Source organism: Xyrauchen texanus, chromosome 17, assembly GCF_025860055.1.
Source record: "Xyrauchen texanus isolate HMW12.3.18 chromosome 17, RBS_HiC_50CHRs, whole genome shotgun sequence".
In the NCBI taxonomy this organism is placed as follows: Eukaryota; Metazoa; Chordata; class Actinopteri; order Cypriniformes; family Catostomidae; genus Xyrauchen; species Xyrauchen texanus.
In genome coordinates this window covers 30768057-30777716 of record NC_068292.1, presented here as the reverse complement: position 1 = coordinate 30777716, position 9660 = coordinate 30768057, and the positions used below count along the sequence as shown (strand labels likewise).

At 40.6% G+C, this 9660-nt stretch overlaps 1 pseudogene; it reads right to left on the bottom strand.

Annotated features, from left to right (window-relative positions):
- Positions 1 to 357: 357 nt before the first annotated feature.
- LOC127657676 (uncharacterized protein K02A2.6-like) lies at positions 358 to 3704 on the bottom strand (annotated as a pseudogene).
- Positions 3705 to 9660: the final 5956 nt, after the last annotated feature.

Below are 9660 nucleotides of genomic sequence, written 5' to 3'. Positions count from 1 at the left end.
TGGAAATCACTGCATGAACAGAGAAAAAAAAAACTAGGAAGGTGGGTAGACTGCCATCCTTCCAGTGAGTCCCAGAGCTCATTCTTGCTCTGACCTGAGGGATCTCACTACTATTTCACAAAGTCTTTCAGATAAGCAGGAGTCTGCCTTGTGCGCTCGGAACGGCGCAGCCCAGGAAGTGAATCTACTCCTGTTTTTGTCTGTTCAACCACGGAGGAGTGTGCTTGGTCTGTTTCAGTAGCAGTCATTCTCTCTCTCTGCACTATGGTGACGGCAGAGTCTGCAGGCAAGGCCTCCAGTCCTGTCTCTGAAACCTGAAGACTGATAGACTCCTCCATCCTTTCATGTGTGGGCGTATCACCACTCACTATTACATGGCGTTTCCTGATTTGATCGACATGGCGCCTGATGACTCTTCCATCTCCTGTCTGTATAGGATACAGGTCCGGTGTTCTCTTCAACGACCGCAGGTATCCAACGAGGTCCATGACTGTAGTTCCGGGTGTACACATCCTCCCCAGGCGAAAAACTCCTCCACTTACTGTGTGTGTCATGTTGTTCCTTCTGCTTGAGTTGTTTCTTTCGTATCTTTGACTTCACATCCGGCAGCAGAAGATCCAGTGTTGAGCGCAACCTTCTGGACATAAGCATTTCAGCTGGTGACAATCCCGTCGTGGTTTGCAGGGTGATTCTGTAAATAAACAAAAATCTAGCGACTCTTGTTTCCAAGGTGTCCCCCTTTATTTTCTTTTATTCCTTGTTTGAACGACTGTACAGCTCTTTCCGCTAGACCGTTCGACGCCGGGTGGAATGGTGCAGATGTTATGTGCTGTATGCCATTCTGTTTTAGGAATGCTTGAAACTCTTGGCTTGTGAAGCAAGTTCCATTATCCAATACTAAGGTCTGGGGCAGACCATGTACACTAAAGCACTGTCTGAGCTTTTCAATGGTAACTTGACTGGTTGCTGTACTTGCTGGGTACACGTCAATCCATTTGGAGTGTGCATCTACAATGACAAGGAACATTTTCCCTAGAAAAGGGCCGATGTAATCCACATGCGGTCTGCTCCAGGGTGTCTCCGGCCACTCCCATGGATGTAGCGGTGCTCCTGCTGGAGGATTTCTGTTTTCCTGGCATGTATGGCAGGACTGCTCTTCTTTTTCAATTTCGGAGTCCATTCCTGGCCACCAAACGTATGAACGTGCTAAACCCTTCATTCTACATATTCCTGGGTGTGTGTGGTGTAGCTGTTTTAATATGGCTTTCCTACCCCTCTGTGGAACGACCACTGTCTCGCCCCCCAGAGCACACACCCATCTTTCACACTCAGCTCCAGTTTTCTCTGACTGTAGGGTTTGTACAGTGTATCCACCTCCCTTGGCCATCCTTTCAGACACCAGTCTAGCACCTGGGAGAGTGTTTCATCCTTAGCGGTCCACTGTCTAACCTGTTTTGTCATGATTGGTGGGTCCTCCATGACCTCCAACATGAAGACCTGGTCAGACTCGTCCTCTTCCCCTGTTTGTGGCAATGGTAACCTGCTCAGCTGCATCTGCATTTGCGTGTCCCTGCCCAGGTTTGTATATGATTTTGTACTCATACGCTCTGAGGAGAGTTGCCCACCTCTGCACTCTCGGTGACCCCATCTGAGGCACTGGCTTTTTCTCATGAAAGAGTGATATCAGTGGTTTGTGGTCAGTGCTGATTGTGAATGTTCGTCCGTAGATGTACTTATGAAACCTCTTGATCCCGAAAATGATAGCTAACCCCTCCTTATCGAGCTGTGAGTAGCGCTTCTCTGCTGGTGTTAGCGTGCGCGACATGAAGCCTAAAGGTTTTTCACTACCGTCTTCCATGACATGTGACAGTACGGCGCCTAGCCCGTATGGCGAGGCGTCACAGGCGAGCAGTAAATCTTTGTCCGCTGAATAGTGACCCAGCACTTTCGCTGACTTCATCAACTGTTTTGAGTTCTGAAAAGCTTCTTCCTGCTCTTTGTTCCAGACCCACAAAACGTCTTTCCTCAGCAGCTTATGTAACGGGGCTAAGCTTGTAGCTAGACTAGGGAGAAACTTGTTATAGTAATTCAAGAGACCTAAATAGGCCATTAGCTCAGTCACTGTGGTTGGTGGTGGAGCTTCCTCTATGGCCCTCACCTTGCTCTGCACTGGATGTAAGCCTTCAGCATTCACCACATGCCCTAGGTATTCTACCTCATTTTTCTGGAACGCACATTTGCTTCTGTGAAGTAGCAGGCCAGCGTCTTTCAATCGACTAAGTACCTCCTCCAGCGTACTCAGGTGTTCAGCTTCGTCTCTCCCTGTCAAAATAATGTCGTCTAAGTACACAGCTACTCTTGGAAGGCCTTGTAACAGGTTTTCCATCGTTCGCTGGAAGATGGTGGGAGCTGGCGAAACTCCGAAAAGTAGCCTATTGTAGGTGAACAATCCTCGGTGTGTGTTTATTGTGAGGTACTTCTTTGAGGCATCATCCATTACAATCTGTTGATAGGCGTGGCTTAAATCGAGCTTGGTGAACTGTTTCCCTCCTGACAGAGTATAGAACAGGTCTTCCACACGGGGAATAGGGTATTGCTCTAGTGAGGAGGCACTGTTAACGGTTAGCTTGTAATCTCCGCATATTCTGACCGACCCATCTGGCTTTAAAACAGGAACTATGGGCACGGCCCATTCGGCGTATTTAACGGGAGCTATAATGTCCTCCCTAAGCAGCCGATCTATCTCCGCTTCTACTTTTGCCCTCATGGCATACGGAACTGAGCGGGGCCGATAGAATTTAGGCTGTGCTTCAGCAGACACACGAATGGTTTTGATGTCTCTGTTTCCATTCAGTTTAATGTGAACACTTCCTCTTCAGATCTATTACCATCCTGCTGTTCACACTCTACATTATATGATCGATGTGGACATGGACGCCGCTCTGCTCGGTATGTTTTCTTCTCATTGTAGCTGGCACTTTCTTTATTTCTATTACGGCAAACCTTGGCTATGTGCCCTACTTTCCCGCAACAGTGACACTTTGCCTCCTTAAATTTACACGCGGCCGCGTTGTGTTGCTTCCCATGACATCGGTAGCATTTTTTATCTTTTTTTTCCATTCACCCTCCTTTTTCAGTGCACCCTCTGCCCTCACGCTGTTGCATGCTAACGGTGCTGTATGGAGATCTTGAACATTTTTACTAGCGGCCTCCGCAGCTACTGCAATTTGGAACGCTCTCTCAAACGTCAAGTCTGTTTCGGATAGCAAGCGTCTTTGAATCCTGTCATCATTAATACCACATACCAGTCGGTCTCTCAACATCTGTTCCAGTGTTGTACCATAGTTACAATCATGTGCTAATCGTCTAAATTCAGCTACGTACACACTGACGAGCTCCGTCGGCTGGCGGGAGCGCGAGTCAAATTGGTATCTCTGAACTATTTCACTCGGTTTTGGGTCGAAGTGCTCTTTCATTAAAGTTTTCAACTGACCGTAAGTTTTCGAGCTGGGCTTATCTGGACTCACCAGGTTCCTTATGAGCTTGTATGTGGCTGGTCCCACCACACTGATGAGGATAGCTCTCTGCTTATCTCCGTCATCAATTCCGTTAGCTTCAAAAAACTGTTCTAGTATCTCACAATACTCTTCCCATGTCTGCTCCTTCACGTCAAAAGCCGACAGAGTGCCTATCATCGTAGTCATCTTTGCTTTTGTCTCCGTGAATCCTCCGGTCCAGTGCTAGCCCCTCGCTCTCCCGTCAGCTCGCCCAGTATCATCCGTCTTCAGGCCGACATTTATTTCATTCTTCCAATATCCTCGTCGCCAATATGTAGTATCTTCAGTAATGTAGGAACTGAATTACGCACGATAACTGGAATAGGACTTTATTGTCTTCCAGGCTTACAGAGCCTACATGTGACAGGAATGCTTTTCTCATAACAACATCTTACTCTCCCCTAGGACCCCACATGATCCGGAAGGTCCACTGCACCTCTTGTGGTGTGGAGAGGAACTGCTGTTAACTATAACCTAAATCTCAGGATACCACACTTTCAGAGAATGTATCTTGTTATCCTGTTTATTTTTAATATAAGTGGATCATACTTCTGCTAGTGCGGAAGTCAAAATATATTTATATTCAAGATATATTCTCTGAAAGTTTAAATATCTTATATGCTCCTTTTCAGGTAAATGTATCTTGTTTTAAAGGAGTTTTAGATATTTATATTGGAAAACATGCCAAAACAACAACAAATCAAAAATTGATTTTGTTGCAGTGTATAATGGGCAAAGACTACCCTCTCTCACCATTTTGTTTACTTGATTTCGATCCATCTTTAACTCACAAAAAAGCAAACTCTTCTTAAAAGAGCTGCATATCGCAGATTTTCTTCCCGATAAGATACACACCGTAACATATATGTTATGATTCACCACGTCATGTGCAACCACGTAATAATCTAGCTGCAGCAAGCGTGCGTGGGGACAAGCATCCCCACACCAGAGTGTGCATCAACTGGGTGCAGTTTTGTGAGTAGCGCTTCTCTGCTGGTGTTAGCGTTTTAATCTCTCCCTGGGTAAGATTGATCAGGTGACTTCACGCAACCTCACAGAGAAATGACAGTTCCCTCATACTTTGCAATCTACATCACATGAAACTGTTTGGAAACTTTGGAGTGCATCTGGACTGTAAGATGTGTCTTCCTCTCCTCAATCAAGCGTGAACTGAAGTGCTCCTTGAGTGCCATCATTAGAGTTTAATATGATGTCATGTTACATGATCAAACAACTATTTGACAAAGAAAGTTTTAGTCGACATTCTTTTATTGTCAACGTTGTTGATAACATCTATTCATATCAGCCCTAGTGTGTGTGTGTGTTTGTGTCTGTGTGTGTGTGTGTGTGTGTGTGTGTACATACACACACACATATTATTTATTTTTTAACATATATATATATATATATATATATATATATATATATATTTTGTTTTTTACTTGCCATCAAAAACAACAATTTTGGCCGAACCCTGTACAGTCAGGAGTCCAGCTTGCCTGATATAAGGAGCCAAAAGAAAGCTGGTGTCTCCTTTTATTATAACCCCTGAACATGTCCCCTTTAGGCCCCTTTTTGAGGGATCGCCTCACATCGCTAATTGGGTCTTGATTGGACATGACACTTAGTGCAGTGTGAGAGCTCCAAAACTCACTGGAGCAAAGAGTGGGGGAAAAAAACAGGAAAAATTTAATTACTGACCAGTAAATTTGGTAATTATGGCCCATTAGCCTAAACACAGAGAGGTGTGAAGACAATCCCAAGCCACATGCCTTAAATGAGTCTCCTGACACTTTGACCTATACCCAGAAGAGGTCTTTAATATGCATACAATGAGGGGCAGAGTCCTCTATACTGTATGCTGTAGGCTAAATTCAGCCATATTTATCATTATAAAGTAATACATGTAGAATCTGTAGCAAAAGTCTGATTCTAATATTTTTGTATATTTAATATCAATATATTAGACACATTTGAATGGCAATTCATAAAAAGAACCAGTAAAAACAAAAAACTGTACTGTGCTGTTTCTACTATAATGTGTTACATTGTCGATAAGGTATGGAGATGAATAATACCAAAGGATCCATCTGATCACCTAGTTTAATTTTAATTCTGTCACAGGCTGGTGATCTTCCCAGTCGTGTGTGTTTCATTCTCTCTTCCTTGTTGTGGATAAACTCCCAAAGCTTTTGCAACAGAACCTACATTTTTAAAACTTCACAAGCACAAATGACAGTAGTGGCTTCTGAAGAGGTTGGTCTAGATATTTTTAAGTAGGCTTTTCCAGCCTGAACCTCATTCTCTCACTGTCATTTATTTGTTTTTCTCTCTCCATGAGTTGAACCATATAGGGACAAACCAGGTCATATTATCTTGAGATCTAGAGGAGTCGAAAGATGGATCTCACATAAGGCCACTATACAAAACACCAGCACTTTAAAGGATGATTCAATGTTATGATCTTTTGTTCTGCTTGTGACATCCACCTCTTCCCCAAATATCTAAAGGAGTTTAAGTGTGCAGTATATCCATTAAAATGCTCCTTTTCTGCCCTTTGGAGGGGGCAGGGGTACAGGTCCAAATATATACATTAGGGCATATCAGCTTGACGGCTGTGTGGCGGAGCGGAGAGAAGGGCCATTTGGTGTAGCAGAGTGGCCATTAGCAGAGTTAAATGGCTAGAAAGAATCTGGACCAGACAGCTTTCCACACAGGACCACTAGACCGCAACAACTAATGTCATTATGTAGTAAATTCAGTCATGAACTTGAACTCAGGTTTGCTAGTTTTGCTGAGGAAACACCTCTGCATAGGCATTTGCAGTATGGGCAAGTAAAAAAGCTTGTGATTTTTAATACTGTATATTGGTGCTGTCATCACCTTCAAGGTGGATATACGTGCGAATGCTATTTTATATCATTATCTGTTCTGATTCAAGAGTGACAGTTCAGGAGTGCCACTTGTTTAGGCATTAGTCCTTTCAGTGCTATCTGATATGTTTTTTGTAAAACATATTGTACTCGTAAGACTTTTCTAAATTTGGCTAATTCGTATGATATTGTGCGATTGCTCTCGTTTGAATTCCTTATGACTTTCACTACAGCCAATGACGTTGCTGAAAATGTTTCCATCTAATATGCTATAATTACTTGCTTCTGCCACACAAAATAGCTTCCTATCATGTTTACACACTCTACTGATTTATTAAGTTTAGATAAGGGGTTTGGGTAAGGGCATAATATTAATAATGCTATTCTTAATGCCTCGTGTGCGGAACTCATGCATACTTCCGCATCAGACATCCAGGAGTTTGCACTGATGAAGTCGTACGAGTTTATGAGAACAACATCTTGTTACACCATATGAAATAGCCAACTCATAAATTATGTATCGCATTTCATGAGATCAGGTTTGTTTTGTCAGACCACCAGAATCACAAATTTCAGTGCTTAGAAGTAGAGACAGAGGTAGGAGTGACCAGGGGTGACTGTGGGTTAGCTACTGTCAGTAACAGCAATAGTTCCAAAACTCTGGCACAAGATAGAGCTGGGGAAAATATAGATCATAGGTTGATCTCTCATAGCTTAGTCAGGTTACTATGTAAGAGCACAGAGTTCTTGGTTGTTCAATGTAAGTATATACTTTGTATCAGTTTCTCCTAAAAAGGTTTAGGAGAAAGAAAAAAAATTGAAATTATAGAACCTATGTGAATATCAGTACAGATAATTTCTTTTTGGAAGAACTCTAAAGTTTGGCAAAGTTTGTGACATTGTTAAGATCTTTTCTGACACTTTAGAGAAGACACATCAGTATTAGATTTCTAGAGTATTTTCTCTCAAGTGAAGTGAAGAATCAGGAGAATTTAGCATACATCTCCAATAACTCAATGTAATCTCCAGCTGACTTGAAATAACAATTGAGATATTAAATAAATATTATTTGTGATTTGTTTTTGTTCTTAAAGAATGATTATAGTAGTGTACTTAGCCACTTTGTTTCTGATATGCAGGTGCACTTTCATGTATTTTAAGCAAATTACAGCCAAAAAAATAATAATTTGTATATTATAAATAAGAAAATATTTTAAGAAAAAAGCTTATTTTGACTAGCACAGATTTTTATATTTATATATTTTATTTATTTGTGTTACATTTACAGAAACTTGACAGGCTACTTTTTCATAATCTTCAAGTAAATTTTGATGCATTCTGTTCATAATAATCTTCCATTCTGCAATAACCAGCATGACAGAGGTGGGGAGAGTCATTACAAATGCAACCTCTAGAGTTTATACATTTTTCCTTTTCTATTTTGTTGATATATCTGCATGAATAGACATTAGAAATAAAAGACAATCCAGTGTTTTTAGCTGATGGTTTCAAAAAGACTGTTTATTGAAGGCAAAATCTATAATGTCTAATTCTTCTATCTCCAAAGTCACTGGGCAGATTATAAAATGAATAAAAGTTTTAAAGCATGCTGAAAAAGAAAACCTTAAGCAGGGCACAAAACTGCTTGATAGTCATCAAGGCCTGCAGAAGATCTTTAGGGGGAAAAAAGAGAGCCTTAAGTGGGCATCCTGTGGAGATACAATAATAGCCAAGTCATTTTGACTGGCTGTTTGATGCAGGTAGAAGATTTGTGCAATGGACTGTGTCAAAAGGAGTGTAGTCACTGACTGAACGATCTACCCAATATGTAGAACTTGTTGAGAAATGTTTATAAGTCCGAAAAAGAATATATATATATATATATATATATATATATATATATATATATATATATATATATATATATATATTATATATTACCCTGTAAAATTACTGCAGGGAAAAAACAACAGACACAAAGCTTTTTCGTGGGGTCCTTGCTGGTTCCTATAATGATCTTCCTTAACACACTGAGAAACATGCTTCCTGTTCTGGAGCTCCCTGTGCATTGGTTGCTGCTTTGAGTTTTGTAAACTCTGCTGCATTGGCAATGGTTCCCATCTGTAACATTCTGTGCCCAGCTTGAGATGACTATGCATACAGAGATAAAGCATTGGCCTCGAGTGACTCCAAGAATCGTTAGGCTACTGTGGATCCACCGCATTAGAATGATTATTGTTAATATCTCTTGTCTCCCAGTGACATCTCCTCTCTTGTGAGATTAAGAACGCTGTGTGGTTCCCCTCCAGGTTGGTTATCTGGTTTGTGAGGTGTGAATGTGAGTGTAGGTGGAAGATAAAAGATGGTCTTTGTTAACCTCATTAGATAATCTGTGACCTGAGGATGATGCATATTTCACCCCTGAGGCACAAACAATAACACACAATGATTGTTATCTTAGATTTCCTGTCAGACCACTTTTTCCAATTAATCAAACAGCAAATTATAATAATAATAATATTTTTTTTATTATGTTGTTGGTGTTACTATTAAAAATATTATGGAAATTATGATGATTCATTATTAGCATTAGTAGTAATTTCTTGTATTGGTCATGTAGCATAAGTAAACAGGCATTAATTATTTTGAGTTGTTGTTGTTTAAATTATGTTTTGTATAGTCTTTTTGGGGGCACTTTACAATGCTTTAGTAAACATTAGTTAATGCATTATATACAATGCTAATAGATACACTGTAAAAAATCCTGTTAAATTTAAAGTAAAAAAACTGGCAGCTGTGGTTGCCAGAAATCCACTGTAAAAAAAATACGATAACCACGTTTCAGGCTTTACGTGAAGTCATTTTGATGCCTGTATATTTTATGGTGTATTACCGTCATTAATAATAATAAACTTGCTATACTAACCTTCTGAAATTGTAAAATCTGCTTTTCACTTTATAATGTAATATAATAAAAGGGCACATGATGACATGATGTTCATCAATAGAGGCCCTTCCAGGATCAATGACAAATAAACATGTAGAGACAGTGCTCAGTGTCTATCACACAAACACAAAACACCATCAGGGTAACACACGTGTATATATATATATTAGGGCTGTCAATTTAACACGTTAATTCAGTGCGATTAATTTGACAATAAATGACGCGTAAAACAAATTATGCAATCAATCACACCATAATAAGGAATATTCCTGAGAAATGCAAG